General features: G+C 42.6%; 1 protein-coding gene across 7 annotated transcripts in view; it reads right to left on the bottom strand.

The window, feature by feature from the left end:
* IL1R1 (interleukin 1 receptor type 1) overlaps positions 1-17,121 on the bottom strand; it is a 91,572-nt gene that overhangs the window by 62,184 nt on the left and 12,267 nt on the right. For 3 of the 7 annotated variants that reach the window (XM_027767508.1, XM_027767507.1, XM_027767513.1), the window contains exon 2: positions 16,890-17,077. The exons of the other annotated variants lie outside the window; for them this stretch is intronic. The gene's annotated coding sequence lies outside the window, so the exon portion shown is untranslated. The remainder of the gene's footprint in view (positions 1-16,889; positions 17,078-17,121) is intronic. 7 annotated transcript variants of the gene reach the window in all.

Below are 17,121 nucleotides of genomic sequence, written 5' to 3'. Positions count from 1 at the left end.
TTTTCTTTCTTTCTTTCTTTTTTTCCATTACAACTTGTTTTTATTTTACATTTTTCCACAAACATTTACTTTACATAGCAAAGAATTTTAGCTCATACTCCATAATTCTTGACAGTTTACAAACAACTTGCAAAGTTTCAAAATACTGAATTTTAAAGATAATGTTCAAAATATGTCTTATAATTTTGTATAATTTTATAACTCTATAACAACAGAAGCAGTATGGTTTCAAATATATATATATACATTTAGAGTACAGACACTTTTCGTTCCAGACATAGTAGTTGCATCTCTAGAAACTAAAGGTAGGTGTGTTTCTACATCTTTCATTTCTCTACTTAGCACTTAGAGCGCATGAAATAAAGTTAATAAGAACTATGTGAATGTCCTTGTCTCCTAATGCGAATGCCTGTGTTAGTTCTTTTAATTTTCATTGGACTTGTTTTTATCTTCCTGCTTTTTTGCATACCTGCTAATTTTGGGTTGAATGCCAGACATTGTGGATATCAGACGTTAAATATTTTTGTGTTCTGATATACACTTCTTGGTGGAAACACTTTTTTTTCTTTTGAGTCTTGGTTTTAAGATGTGTTAGGCAGGACCAGAGCAACACTCAGTCGAGAGCACAGTTCGCCTCACGGCTGACACCTGCCCTTTCTGAGCCCTCTACAAAGCCCATGAATTATGAGGTGGGAATAGGAATTATTCCAGATTTTGTCCACTGCTTCATCTATTCTGAGGGAGGTCTTTTTCGAGCCTAAGGTAGCTTGCTCACATGCAAGCACTGGTCAATACTCTGCTGAATACTTAGTGAGACCCTCTGAAGTCTCTGAAGTTCTCCCTCTTTGCAGCTGCCTCCTTCCTGTGGAGGCCAGAGACTCCAAGTGGCCTCTTTGTTGTCCCTTGGCTCTCAGCTCCATCTCAGCAGTGCAGGAAGTTTGCAGGGCTCCGTCTGGGTCGCTCTTTCCTGTGCTGTGTCCTGGAAACTCTCTCATATCAGCAAACGGGAATAATCCAGAGCTCTCCACATTTGTTTCCTGTCTCGTGGGATCAATGTCCATAACTGCCTAATGTCTAGTGCCTTAAAAATCCTTGTTTCATGTATATCATCAAGTTTTTGTGTTTGTTTCTGGTGAGAAAGTCAATCCAGGCCCTATAACTCAATTTTGGTTTGTAGCAGAAATCTGCTAGCACAGTTTCTGAAGTTCACCAGTGTTCACGCCTGAGATTCCTGATACATGTCACTTTTTTTCTTTTAGTTTTGATTGGAAGTGATTTGAAATATTTATAAGACATAATCCCAACTTAATAAATATTAGCTAAGACCAAGACTTCTGAGGAAGGAAGCAAATTGTGAATGATGTTGGGTAAAGAACAGCCTGGCCATCGCCAGGCCCTAGAGGGAGGCAGGCTAGCTGTGAGGCACCAGCCTGGATGGGAAAAACCCCAAGGATGTGCTACTGGAAGTGAAAGGAAAGAACAGCATTAAGGAAGAGGAAGGGAGGGAGGGAGGGAGGGAAGTAGACATCCCAAAGCCAGAGAATTCATTCCTCTGTCTCCAGGGTTACCAAACCCAAGATTTTGAGAAGAAATTATTAGTAATTATGATTTGTTGAACACAGTCATCAGGACAAAGATTCTGAGAATATTCAAGGAAATTATTAAAGAGAAAAAGATATTTTATATTAGTGATTCCCAAAGGTCCCCAAGATGCTTTCAGAGGGTCCTCAGATTAAAACTACTTTCATAAGAATTCAAAGATGGTATGTGCCTTTTTCATACACATTCTCTTACAGTGGACAGTGGTGTTTCCTGGAGGTTGTCTGATGTACAAAGTCTCAAAGATTGAATGTAGGAGTAGATGTAAGATTTTAGCTGTCTTCTGTTGAGCTAAACATGAAAAAGAATTCAAGAACAGCCTAAATTGTAAAATAATGCCTTCCTTCTGGTCTTTTTATTTGTTTTAAAAACACAATAATTTTTATAAAATTTTTAAATTTATGTTAATAAGTAATGAGTACATTGGTATTTTTAATGATCTATAAAAATTCTTAATGCCTCAATTTTAAATTTTAATTTAGTTAACATAAATAGAATTAACCATGTACACAAAAGCTCTTTAAAGTTCTCAATATTTTTTTACAAATGTGAAGAGGTCCTTAGAACAAAAGTTTGAGAAATTCTATTTACATGAAACTTTTCAGCCCAATGTTGACAACTACATGGCTCATGAAAACATCTTCCTAGGAGCAGGGACAGAGGGCAGATCATGAGTTCCAAAGGGAGAGTCATCCTCAACACAACCTGTTTCACCTATTCCCCACAATTTGAAGTTAATATTGTACAGAACAGCAATCCTTAAAAGTCTCACCCATGAGGAGCTGTGTCTTAAGTCATCATTGAAATTTTAGCTGCTCTTTCAGGGAACACAAGTCCCACCTTGAATTCCCTAAGGGGTATGCAAAATCACCAGTGCCATTTCCAATCACTTCATCACAGCTTTCTTAATGATCCATAATCATTTATGCAGGAAGAAAATGTATAACTATGAAGCACCTGCTACACGTCTGACCACAAGTGAGACACTTTAGTAGAACATTATGTAATGCTCTTGACACCATGAATAGTGTTACAACCTGCGATGATTACTTTGGAGCAGTCAACTAGACTGGACTGAAGGCTGCTTGGAAGGCTGGTGAAACACTGTTAAGTTTATCTGCAAGAGTATTGTCAGGGAAGATTGGCATGTGAGTCAGCGACTGAGAAAGGAAGACTCGCCTTCAATGTGAGTCTTCCAGCAAATCAGCTAGAAGCATGGGCGGGACAAACAGAGGAAGCGGGCTATTTCCTGGCTCTCCCTTTTCTCTCAGCCCTTCATTCTAAAGGATGCTGTCTGTTCCATTCCTACGCGTTCTGTCTGGCCCACGTGCTGCTTTTCCACTAAACCCTTGACTGCATTTGTTCCCACCTGCTCTTGGCTACTGTGCCCTGCGGGCCTGACAGACTCCAAGTTTTTTAAACTTTGGATTCCATATCCATACTAGCAGTGGTCTCAGGGGGCTGGAAGTGTATCAGCTTCACTGTTTGAGAGTCTTTCAGCTGTTTCTTTAGCATATGGGCAGCCGATGGTGCCTTGCAAATATGTGAGATCATCCCTATAATAAATCTCTTTTTTATTATTTATCCTGTTGGTTCTGTTTATCAGAGAACCCTGACCAATACACTACTTTTGTTTATACAGATGACCACAGACATCCCAGAGAGGTTAAGAAACTTGCCCAAGATTACCCAGGGAGTGACATAACTGAACTGTATTCCACACTCTCCAAGGCTGACAGTCTTTCCTCTGCTGCCTTTTACTCTTCCACCATTGAACACTGTAGTGGTGTTTTTGTTTATAAAGAATAAACACCCTAAAATAAAGGCCAACAGGTAGCATAGTGGTTATGTGGTTGAACTCCTATGGTGCTGATTGTGGTTTGAGTCTTGGACCCAGTGACTTGAAACTCATGCCAGGAGCATCTGCATGCATGGCCAAACCCTTCGAGGAGAATGGAGGAGAAGGGATGGCAGCATGGACATTCCCCCTGGAAGGTAATTTCTCACTCTCTGTCTCTCTTGTCTTTCCAGTGAGCTAATGTGACCTATAACAAAAATCTCAAAAACACAAACAAACAAAACATCTAAATTATGTAGATGCTGGAGACTTGCTTTCTAGAACTACAGGAAGTTTAGCAGCATGATGGTTACTAGGGCCTGAGAGATGAGCCTGGACCTCATCCCTGCCACCTACTAGCTGGGTGGCACTGAGCAAGTAACTTCTCTTGTGTCTTTTTCCTCAGTGGTAAATTAATGTTATTAGTAACTCCCACTCTATAGGAGTATTTTGAGGATGGAATAAACCCATGTATAGAAAGCATTAAAACCTTATCAGTGTCAGAGATGGTCATCTGCCATACATCAGTGGACCTTGATCAACATGGGCATTTAGAGACTGACTCCCTGCACAGTTGCAAATACACACAGAACTTTTGACTCCCCAAAAACTTAACTACTAATAGCTTACTGTTGAACAGAAACCTTTCTGATAACATAAAAGGTCAGTTAACACATATTTTGTATATTATGTGAATTATATAGTGTATTCTTACAATAATGTAAGAAAAGAAAACATAAGGAAGGAAAAAATACATTTTACAGTATTTTGGGGGAAAAAATCCACATGAAAGTGGACTCGTGCAGTTCAAACTTGTGCTGTTCAAGGGCCAACTGTATTTGGATGGCTTATTCATGTGCTTGGAACCTATGGAATGGGTAGAATAATAACTGCCTATAACACCAGAGAGTTGTTGAGAAAATTACAGAGAATTAGTATGCCTGGAAGTATTTTTAACTGAATGATATTATGCAAATAAGCTAATGTTACTGGAGTTTTATGAGGCACAACTCATAGTATAATGTCATTTTAGAATAAGGAATTTTCCAGTAAAGAGTGAACCAGTATTTCTGGCTAATAGCACATGCGCCAGTCACCAGAGATGTTAAATTCCTCATTCCAAACACACCAACCAAAGCCACATTTAAAAAGCAGGATATTTCTGCATGAACATTCAAATCTAAAGTAATTAGGTATGAAATGCATAAATAACTTGATCTCTGTTAACATTGTGACGAACTCTCTGGAACTGAAAGCTTGACAGTACTCAAAGATGATAAAAGACTGAAAGGAAACAGAAGGTCTGGTTGCAATGAGAAGTTACACAAGATTCTTCACATAAACTCAGAGATTTAATTACTGCCTTGCCAAAGTGGTTCATTTTCTTTCCAGTTTTCATTGTTAAAAATTTTATCCAAACTTGAATCATTTCCTGTCTTGACAACTGCAATGTGTTTCTCGTTCCTCCTACACTACTAAAGTTCAGATCACTACTTCCAAAGAAATTTCCCCCTCCCGTTGGCAAATAAGTATTCCAAGCCAAGATTTTGCACACACATCACACATACCTCTCTTGTCTGAGGTTCCCAATTGTGTTTCACAACTTGTGTCACCGTGTAACTCACTGTATCTGTTAGCTTCTGTCTATTCCTTCTTCCTAGTCCTTGAATACAAGACCCACGAAGGTAAAACTTTGGTCTGTTTTTGGTGTTGATATCTTATCATTGTTTTAAATAATGCCTAGAAAGTTATAGACGAATTTGAAATATTTACTAAATGAATGGATGAATATATCACTTAACTCTACCCATTAAAAGTCATTGTATTTAATTGTGTGTGTGTGTGTGTGTGTGTGTGTGTGTTTAATTGTCAGAGAGTGCATATGCTCACCAGAGAATACAGAGAGAGAGAGAGAGAAAAGATTTTGGAATATTACACCACAGGGAAGGCTTGACCCAACCATGTCAGCTGACATCTCTAACAATAAATGCCACAGTAGGGCTGAAAAGGCTTAACGCATGTGCATCTTTCTCCCTTTTAAACATCCGCCTTATTCTCATTGTCTCCCCACATGCCACAGTGTATATTCCAGCTGCTACGTGAGACTGACTCCTGATCCCAACTTGGTGACCGCCCTCGGCCTACACCAGAAGTGATTCCCTTTACTTCCCTGCGAAGTCCCCAGTCCAAGACGCAATAATAAAATCAAGATCTATCACCGATGGGAAAGGAGCCATTGTGCCAGACTAAATCCAAGCTAAACATTCTTCTTCACGCAAAGATTATGAATGAAGTTGCGAGAGTACACGTCTCTGGATTGATGTTTACTTAGTGTCTGCCATACTTCTGTTTCTTGGGATCATAAACCAGTTTCCCTGACCCTCCCTCTGGTCTACAGGCAAGGGCCCAGAAGACAGCTTTGGCTGTGATTGACTGGGCCAAGAATATTAATTAGTCCAAAGTTAGTGCATCTTTTCAAAAATTTTGCATCAAAACTGGAATATGCAGAACTAACTTTTGAGTGTTGCAAGTGGAGTCAAAACAAAGGAAGTATTGTTTACTTTTGAACTCCATTTGGGAGACACCAGGAGGCTGTTTCCCTCTATGTAAACCAGAGAAAGAAAGAGAGCCAGCTTTCAAAGGTAGAAGAAAAAGCAAGGAGGAACACAAGAAATGAAGAGTAACTCCAGACTCTGACAGGCCACCTCCCAAGCTGGCCCGACTCTTCAGAATTCCAGCTGCATCCTTGCTCTTGGGTTCCAGGAGGCAATCTCAAATGCTGACTACAATTGGCTTAAGAAAAGCCCAGACCTGATCCTGGTACCTGCAACTACCAGCTCCTGTTGTTTGTAATAGTCACCTCTTAGCTGAGTGCCCCCTGCTCCCATTAGTGAACCCTTTTCTTAGAGTCAGTTTTTATTGCAAGGTTTGGTACTTCTCTACATCACACCCATTCTCATTATCGTGTGTGTGTGTGTGTGTGTGTGTGTGTGTGTGTGCAAAAGACAGAGAGAGCAAGAACCGAAACAGAGAACTCTGACCTCAGTATAGACGTGTTAAAGGAAAGGTATTGTGTGAGGTTGAGTTGTTCCTGGAAAGGACCCGTGGTTAACCCTAATGTCTCCTGCAACATGGTCCTCTGCATATGGATCGCTTTATCCCCAGTGCCAGATCTCAGCCACATGGACTCAGAAATTCACACTTCACAGTGTCTCATCTTCTCATGAGACAAATGCATACATCCAGGGTAAGATTCTGACCTGTTGGCTAAAAATAAAACCAACAACTGCCAAAGAGCAGGCTCTTCTTACTTTCTGACCAGTTGGTTTTATTTCTCCAAGCAAATCAGGCCTCTGTAACAAGAACACGTTTTTTAGCCTTATTTCAGGATATTGCATGGTTATTGGTCTTCTACTTTAAGGTGGTCTGATCTCATTTGCATTGATTCAAAGGTTGCCTTACATGCTGCGAATTATATTTTTGAATATACAAAATGTATATATTCTTTCAGGGTCCCCCATTAATTGTTTCTGGTTGCCTAGAAGTTTCATACCTTTGAAGGGGAGGCATCAATTACTCTGAGAAGACTAGAACAACAAAGGTATTGCTCAATTTTAAACTCCAGTACAGAGTTCAAATCCACAGAAAGACTGCAGCCTAAGCAAAAGTGCCATTAGTTTCAGCCTGTACAAGAGGAAAGATAAAAATTCTACCAAGAAATTAGGACCTACCATCTGTTGCAAGATGCATCTTAATTTCAGAGATGTTAAATGCAAAGGAAAAATGTGACAACCTTTGCTAGTAGAAAAAAAAAATCCCTAAACTGGGCTTTACAACTCAAGACTCACAGAGGAAGACTAGGTCAATACATGGGCTAGACCAGGACGGGGAGACCTTCCTACCACACAGCCAGGAGGCCCTTCCCGTGGCTGGGAGGAGAACCAGCAGAAAGAGATAAAGGGAAAAGCAGGAACTCAGCCCTACAGTCACATCCAGAAGGGGAAAGGAAGCCTGGCTGTTGGTCTAGTGGCCCCATTCCCCCAGAGGTGCGTGAGAGTGGTAATCCCCTCCACTAGGGTGGCACTTAGTGAGACCCGGGTCCTCTGCCAGCAGCCAAACAGCAGCACATGCTGCCTCTAGCAGAGCAGGAGAAGCTGCCAAAGTTCCTGGGGCCTGAGTTGGGGAAATGAAGGAGCCAGGAAGACCAGTGTAACAGAAGAGGCCTGAGGAGGAGCCAGGGTCTGACACTTGTGGGCAACAGCAAACCCCATGGCAGCCAGCACTGGGCAGCTTGATGCCCCAAGCCACAGATATGCGAGGACAGGAGGAGCATCAGCAGTGACTAAACAGGATGAGGCATCGCACCAAGACCAGCTTTATGGCGCCAGACTGAGGCAATCCCTGCAGGGCTGGGTCAGCACAAGGGCCAGAGAGCAGCAAGGGGGAGAAGTCCTGGAAGGCCATTTGTGAGCATGTACTGAAATTTAAAGCAAAGGGTGGCAGAGTGAGAGTCCCTGGACCTGGCTAAAATCCTCGACTTGGAACAAATACGCTAAAACTCATTGATTCTCATATTTAACCCTCAGACAGTTTAAGCTTATTCTTCCATGAAGGTGACAGAGAGAGAAAGGGAAAGAAAACAGAACCCCCAACAGGGCCTTGATGTCTTGATCCACCCCCCAGCCTCAGCCAGGCCTGGCTCTTGGGCACACATACACCCTACATGTGCAGGGTGGTCTCTGGATGTGAACCTGGAACCTTCCCATGTGGGTCAGCCTCACGGAGTGTTGTACTCGCCACTGCATCACCGTCTCTCTGCTCATTAAGCAAATTCCATTGAGACCTGCTACACCAGACAGCGTTCGAGGTACCTGCGGTGTGTCTGGGGACAAAGCGGAGGAAATTGCCAGCCTTGTGAAGCCACATTCTGCGGGCAAGGAACGAGAGAGAAATGGTAAACACATTAAAGAGGGGAGTACTGTGGGGTGTGAGGAGGTGAATGAGCAAGAAAAGGGTGTCTGCCCGGAAGCCTAAGCTTGAGACAAATCTGGGTTTAGCTGCACAATGTACATTCCCGCCTGAAACCCCTACACTTATGCCAGCATGGCCTTCTGTGGGACTCCGAAGGACAGAAAAACAAGCAGGGAATAGGCAGTGCCCTCGAGGAATCGAAGGTCCATCTGGGAGTCTACACAATGCGTTTCATGGGGCAGGAGTATGTCCTTTCCTTCATGTGACAGATTTTGACCAGCCAGCTGCTAAAACCTATGCCAGGCATTGGCACTCACACAACACGCACAGACATTCACACTACACACACACACACCAAAAACTCATACCGCACACTCATGCAATACAAAAAACACACTACACACACCCGAAATGCAGCACACACAATCCCTTATAATTCATGCAACATACATATTACATGCAATAAACACATCAGACACACTCAATCAACACACAACATGAGACATACAATCACAAAACAACATACAACACACTCAAGAAATACATATATCATATACACATTCATACAAAAACACAAACAAAAATACAACAAACACCACACCCACACACACTCACACGGCACATACATTAAAGGCTTTGAACTTGAGTATTTTCATTTTACAGGCCACTGACAGAGCTGCAGATTGATCTAGTCAAATAAGGACTGAAAGTTAATTATGCTGAGGTCTTACATGAAAGCTTTGATGCCTGGGAGGAGGCAGTGGGACTGAGTCAATGGTTCATCTGAGTTCCCAGTAGGGCCATTGCAGAGTCTTGAGAGGAGATTCGCTGACATGAGGATTTACAAAGAGTAGGACAGTGGATGCCAAGGGCTGGGGTGAGGGTGGGCATGGGAGGAGAATGAGAATTGGTCAAAGGGTACACACTTTCAGTTATAAGGTGACATAAATTCTGAGCATCTAATGTACAGCTAGTGACTAGCGAACAACACTGTATCGTATATTTGAAATTTGCTAAAAGAGTTGATCTTAAGTAGTCTCACCTCAAAGAAAGATAAAGGCATGTGAGGTGGTAAATGTATTAATTAGCTTGATTGGAGTGAACATTTCACAACTCGTGTCTACAAGTCATCATGTTGTATACCCTAAATATATACTATTTTTATTTTTGAAGTATACCTCGATAAAGCTGGATGAATGAATAAATAACTTAAGATAAAATCTACCTATGCAACCAAAAGCTAAAGGTCTGGACTTGTTAAATTGTTTCTGTTAAGACTCTTCAAACTATATCCCTGCTAGACTGAGAAAGCCTCCTGGCACCAGGGAGAACATGCATCTTCTCCAACAGATGGGGCTTAAGTAAATGTGAAAGTGCATTCAGAAATTCTGTCATGGGGGAACCAGCAGTTAGCATAATGGCTATGTCTCTGGATTCCCACGTAGTCGACCGCGGTTCGCGTCCCGGACCCGGTGGCTTAGAAATCATGCCAGGCACGTGTGCGTGCGTGCCCAAGATCCCAAGAGGAGAATGGAGGAGAAGGGATTGTGGCATGACCATCCCCCCTGGGGGGTGATTTCTCACTTTCTGTCTCTATGTCTCTCTCTGTCTGTCTGGCGAGCGCACGCGCCCTATAGCAAAAAAATAAACCTCTCCAAATTCTGTCATGGGAGTTTCAGTCCCAGAAGTTAATCTCATGCAATTAAGTTAAAACAATAGCCTACTGAATACACAAAATGTATTTTCTAATTTTACCCAACCAAAGGAAGTGCAATTTGGTTGCCATAGTAAATATCTCAACTTCACAAAGGAATACAAAGTGTTTTCAGAAGGAAAGCTCTCTGTGGACAGAGGAATATTTGTGAAGGGCAATAAGAGTTTAAATATTAACCAAGCCAGCTTGAATTATTATTATTATTATTTGTTAATTTGCCAGAGGGCACATGTGTTTGCTAGAGAGAGACAGAGAATGAGGAACAGGGAGAAAGCACCCCCAAGTGGGATGTAGTCACTACAAACTCTTTGAGGTAAGGGACAAAGACCCTAAAAGTATAGAGTATAGGCCCAAAATGCAATCACAAAATGGTTAAGTTTTATGGAGACACACCTTAGCAGCAGTTCAGCTCTCACTGAACTGCTTGCTCACCAAAAAAAAAAAAAAAAAAAAAAAAAAAACAGCTTGCAGCTTAATGATTGACCTAAGGCAAATATAGCTATTAAAGCATTTTTCTAGGTCCCACCATATTCCAGGAAGAAAGTAATGGTCTTTTATGGCCCAAAGCTTTTAGACAAAGAGTCTCATGATCTTCATACCCACTCCAAAGTTAGGAGAATAACTGGGCCCACCAAGCACATGACTGCCAACACAAGGGGAATGCATGCACAAGCCCCACCTGACAACAAGCCTGAGCAAAGCCCCTCATGACCAAGATAAAAATTCTTTGCTGCCTCAGTTCCTCTTTGGCAACCCATTTTCCAGGACCCCTCCCTGCCCTAAAGCTATTCTCTCTTTCAATAAACACTACTTTGCTATCCCCTCTCTTTGTCCATGTCTCTAATTCTTCATGTGAGACAAAGAATTGAGGTTGCTGCTGCTCCTGGGTATTGGGCTCATGCACCCCCAACTTCCTACATCACCTTCACCTACAGTTCTCCATCTTTTTGGATTTGAAACATGCATGCACATGTGTCTAGTGTGTTTTCCAAGCCACTGGATCCAGAATTTGAACCACAGTCAGCCTTGCAGGATCTGGGTCCCTTAACCATTAGGCTCTGAAGCCAAACCAAGGTATACTTGAATTACTGAATTAAAAATACCCCTTAACTTTTGCATGAAGTTACATTTTTGATCATTACCCTTCCCTATATGTGTTTTTGGTGCCTTGGAGAGTTGTATGCTTATTTTGAAGAATCTACATATACACAAGGGGGTCTTCAAATTTTCATGAAAAAAACATGGAATTTTTTTAAAAATCACCAAAATAAACTCATATTTGAATTCCATCTTTCCATGAATTTTTGAGATTCTTTCATATGTAAGATAGATTTTTAAAAAACAACTTTTTTTTCCCCTATACTCATGCCAGATATGTAGGGATGCTGTTTCCCAACCAGCCAATTCTCTGGCACCAGCTGGGTATCTTACAGCTCAAGTCAGTTCTGACACTAACTGGAGTTTGCAGAGATCACTCAGGTAGAGTTCAGCCTCATATGCCTCCCTCCAACTCTCACTTCAGACACCAGTTGAAAGTTCTTACAATGGCATACTGTTTTTTTTGTTTTTAATTTGCCAGAGGGTACATGCACTCATCAGAAATGAAACATAATAAAACATTGCTCCATGGGGAATGGCCATATGACAATCCCTTCTCTATTTCTTCCTCTTTTCATGATTTTGGTCATACATACCCATGTGACCTGTCAAGCTGCTGGATCTAGGACTCAAACTATTTATCAGCCATTTGGGATCCAGCTGCCTTAACCACCATGCCACACTAGATGGCTTGCACTTGCATATTTCCACTGACTGACTATAAACAAAGGTTCTTTTGACCACCGCTCAGGTTTAATAATTTGCTAGAATGGCTCAAAGAATTCAGGCTCACAAAACTCAGAGAAACCTTACGTCTGTCCCATAATAAAGGGTACATAAACAGCCAGATGAAGAGATTCACAGAGCAAGGTATGTGGGAAGGAACATAGAACTCCTCAGGCCCTCTCCAGGCAGGCTACTCTACCTGGGTTGGGAAAACCAGAAGTTCTAGAACCCCACAGTTCCAGAATTGTTCTGGAGGCTTCATCACCTAGGCCTGATTGATGAGGAACCCAATCTCCAGCCCCTCTCTCCTTCTCCTCAGAGGGTGAAAGACAGAGCTGAAAGTTCCAAGCTTCCACTCATGGCTTGGATTTTATGGTGACCAGCTCTGAACCAGGAGCCCACCAAGAGTCACCTCTTTAGAACAAAACACACTCCTGTCACCCAGGGAATTGCAAGGGATTAGGAGCTCCGTGCTGGGAAGAAGAGGCAAACGCCAGATAGAGGGACTTCAAAAATTTCATGGAAAAAAATGAAATTAAACTATGAGTTTTTGATACACAAAAGGCATATTTTTCTTGGTATGCACTTTTGTGTATATCTTCTTGATACTTTCAATTAAATACATTCATTACCCTGCCAATGGGTGGCTGATTTTGATAGGAAAATTCCAGGAGGTAACAGCTTGGGTACTTATCCAAGATTTTTATAAACGAGAGTGAATCTTAAAATTCAAGTGCTCAAAACTAGACAGAGTGAATATTTTCTGACTGAGTGTTTCCAATGTACAACCACAGTTTCTGAAAAACCTACCACATTCTGCATTCCTAAGCAGACCTGGACACCCATTTCAATAGGCAACAAGCTGCCTTAAGTTCTCTGTGGTACAAGGCGAGGGGCACCAAAGTAAACAAGCAGGAAACCAGAAACTGCCAGAAGAAAGTTAGGATGGAAATTCAGAAATGACTGTTCCAGTGCAGAAATGGCTGAAGAGAAATGTTGACAGCCACCTACTGATCAGAGAAGCTGGAAGTAACCACACTGTCTCATCTGCATGCGTTTTATTTCGTAAAGCCAAGTCACAGCTGTGCAACAAATGCCCTTCCTGACGACACCATGAACAGCACTGAGTCACTGATAGGAGAGGCACTGGGCGGCCGCCAGCCCTACTCTTCCCAGCTGTGCTTCATCACGTTTAGTTCCCACAGCTGTTCATGAGGCCAGTCCTGCCCACCTGCAGGGTGCTGAAAGTATAGATCAAGTGTTTACCGTGGTGGCTGGCACACAGTAAGAGCTTCGCATTATATCAGGTCATCAGAAAAGTCGTGACACACTTTTGCATAGAAAAATACATCTTGACTTTTCTGACAACCCATATTATTTGGTTGTCCCAAAGACAGGCAGAGAAGGTGCTTTGATTTCAGATTCAGATGTACCAGTAAGTAGAATAAGGATGTCTTTTTTTTTTTTTTTAGAGGTTTTTGCTATAGGGCACGTGTGCACGCCAGACAGACAGAGAGAGACAGAGAGACAGAAAGCGAGAAATCACCCCCCAGGGGGGATGATCACGCCGCAATCCCTTCTTCTCCATTTTCCTCTCGGGATCTTGGGCATGCACGCACACGCGCCCGGCGTGAGTTTTAAGCCACTGGGTCCAGGACGTGAACCGCGGTCGACTATGTGGGAGTCCAGCGACATAGCCATTACTCTAACTGCTGGTCCCAAGGATGTCTTCTAATCCAAAATTAGACATGTGGTTTGATGAGAAAATGTAGGTTATGGGACAATATTGCCAAATATGTAAAGCTAAGACTTTCTGATATTTTGTTTCTTTACTTAGTCATGTATCTAAGATTGACGTGTAATTAAGCATTACCTTTTAACTCTTTTTTTTTTTTTTTTTTTTTTTTTTGTGAGAGGTTGGGTATACTGGCCAGCGACAGAGAAAGGGAGAAAGGAGAAAGCACCCCCATGGGGCACGATCACTCCCTCCTCAATCCTTTCTTCTCCATTTATTCCTTCATTCAGGAAGTGGGGCCCATCCACACGCCTGGTGGGTTTTCTGAGCTGCCAGGTCCTGAACTCAAACCACGTGGTTGGCCATAAGGGATCCAGCTGCCCTGACCACCAGGCCATGGAGCCAGCCCAGGAATGACAATATAAACCTAATTTGTTCCCCATTTGTTGTTAGTCTTTCAGCCTTGGGCAAACACATGTCACAATAGAATTATAAATTAACAGGAGAACAGTAAGACTTAGAACTGAGAAATTATAGACATGCAAATTATACCTAGGAAAATGTTAGCAAGGGCAACAAACAGAAAATTGGCTAACCTGATCTTACTCATTTCTCCCAACGGAGGAAGAGCAACACAGCCGAAGAGAGCCTGTCAAGACAGTAGATGGCTTTTCTTCCATTTTTTTTTTTCTTTGTGTCTAAGGTTTCTAACACCATGCAAGGCACTCAATAATAGTTTCTGATCATTTAAAGCAGACTCAGATGATGTGATCCTAATTACAAGGAAGCTGATCTCTCTACTCTCCTTTCAGGCTATCACTTACAAACTCACTTATAGGTAAAATTCTCAGGATATGCTAAGGAGCATTTAGATGCAATAAAATTGATCCAGGCAGGTAAGTCATTTGCAGACGTGTCAGCCATGGACACTTCCCTTACATGTTATCTTGACATTTTGAAAATAAAAGCAGATAAACAAAACAACAATTACTGTATTTACTTATGAGTCAGTATGGTCAAAGATTGTTAATACTGTGCTGACATTACAAACCTGTTTTTGGTTTTGCTATAGGACATGTGTGCTGGCCAGAGAGAGCCAGACAGAGAGAAAAAGCGAGAAGTTCCCCCCACACTGCTAGGAGTGGGGGACGGCAACTCGCAATCCCTTCTCCTCTATTCTCCTCTTGCACTCACACGTACCCAGTGTGATGTCAGGTCCAGGACTCGAACCACACCGAGGCCATGTGGGATCCAGGGCCTTGACCTCCAGGCTACCTGCTGTCCCAATTCCAACCTCTTAATAGCCACATTTATCTTTCTGTCTTCAGGGTTTTGTTGTTATTACTCGCCACACCAACATTACTTGGGGAAAAAAGACAATCTTGTCAACTATATGCAGAAACAGAGGGGTCGACAAGGGACAAAGAAAGTGATGGAAGCTGGAGAAAAGGAGGGCAAAGAATAAGGACAGCAAAGTCTGAACCACCCTAACGCGACTCACCTGCCTTGCCGATACAGCACAGTGACGCTGTGGCCGAGGAACCTACATGCCATTCTTTTCCACTGTTCAACCAGAGTCAAAAACACAATTTTTTTAAATAAACAATCCAGATTATCCGGTAAAAGGCACTCAGCAAGCCCTTACTTGCCCTTTGCTTAAAACTTGGAATTGAGGACCGGTCATGCAAGGCTCCCCACTGTCTCTGAATTAAATCCAGACCACTCAGTCTAACATTTCAGACCTTCTGCAATCTCTCATGACTCTACCTTTTTTTATATTTGTTTTTTTTTTAATCTTATTTTTTCTTCAAGTTTCTTTCTTCTATGAGAGAAAGGGAGAGAGTCCTCACACCAGAATCCACCCCTAGCCGTAGCCAGCCAGGAACAAAGACACAGGTAGGCACACCTAACATACACAGAGATGACTTGGGATGTGAACCTGGGAACTTACCATGTGACATCGTGAAGCATTGCATTACCACTGAACCACTGAGGCTGCCCCTACCTGTTCAAAACAGGTACGTCTGCTTGCTCCCACAGTTCCCACCACTCAGAATACCATTCTCCTTTCTCTCCCAGCTCAAGTCTTTCTTTTCCCCTCCACCCCTTCAAGACTCATCCCAAGTATTAGGTCACTTCTTCCCAAGGCTGTGCTAAGGTCTTCCCACCCCTCCAACAAGGAGCAATAGGCAATTCTCTCCCTCTCCTCTTATGGTTCTGCATCACACCCTCTCCGATGGTACTTGGTGACCCTCACTTCACATTGCTTGAGTTCTTTCCTCTGCTGCCAGGTACAGTACCTAAAGGTGGGCTCGAACTTTGGTTGGCTACAGCTTAAATGGAGCAGAGGGCTAAATATTTGTCAAATGAATTCAGTGGTTACTTTCACACTACTTGTCCCTGCAGTGCCTTAGAAAATCGAAAGCACACTTATGAGATAGAGAGCCTTTAATAACTTTCAGTGACAAGACTTTCTGGGAAATGGATCTCAATTCCCCCAGCAGGCAGGATTGGGCAATCACTCTGGACAGCTTCGGTCTAGCCAGCAGCTAGTTTATTTGGGTAATTAACTGACTTGAAGGCTGTGTACTGCCCGGGATAATGGTTCCCATTATACTAGCTGCATGGTAACTGCCTGGGGAGTTTTCATTTCTCTTCTTTTTTTATTTTGTTGGGTTTCTTTTCTTTAAGTTTATCTTAGGAGAGAGAGAAATAAAGACAGGCAGTCCCAACAAAATCTTCATTTTGCAATCGACCCCAGTCTCAGCCAACCATGGTCACCAGCATGTGTTCACACTCCCTGTATGCTCAGGAAGGTCCCTGCATGTGAATCCAGAACCTTTCCTATGTGGATTCAGTTGTTTCAGTGCCATGCTACCACCTGGCCCCACCTGGGAGTTCACAAAACCTAGGCTGGGGGCCAGAGGGTGACAAGCAATAATACACAACACTCTATGAGGTTGACCCACATGAAAAGGGTGTAAGTTTGTATCCAGAGTCTTCTCTGTGGACACCAGGCACTCAAGAACCATGATCTGGAGCTGACTGAAGCTGGGGGTGGATCACAACATCAAGACCTTGTCAGAGGTGCTCTCAGTCTCTCTCTCTCTGCTTCTGTCTCACTTATGAAAGAAATAAATTAATACACTTAAAAAGAAAACATGAACAAAAGCTGAGAATGCCTCCAGACCTATCACATCAGAACACACCTCTGAGAGTGAGGTCCAGACATCAGTACTGCCAAGGCTCCCCAGGTGGTTGCAATGTACAGCCAGGATTGACGATGGCCAGCCTAGGTCCCAGAAAGTGGTTCTATTCAGCAGATGTGGGTCTCGTTTCCATGGAAACAGGAAGGTTTCTTGAGGCAGCAATGCATCTTAAACACTAACCAGGCAGACTGGGGCCAGGCAAGGAAGAGAGCTCAGCGTCAGGACTTATTCA

This window comes from Tupaia chinensis, unplaced genomic scaffold (genome assembly GCF_000334495.1).
Source record: "Tupaia chinensis unplaced genomic scaffold, TupChi_1.0 Scaffold144276_1, whole genome shotgun sequence".
NCBI lineage: Eukaryota > Metazoa > Chordata > Mammalia > Scandentia > Tupaiidae > Tupaia > Tupaia belangeri.
Note: the sequence above shows the minus strand (reverse complement) of the source record. Positions and strands in the feature narration are given on the sequence as shown.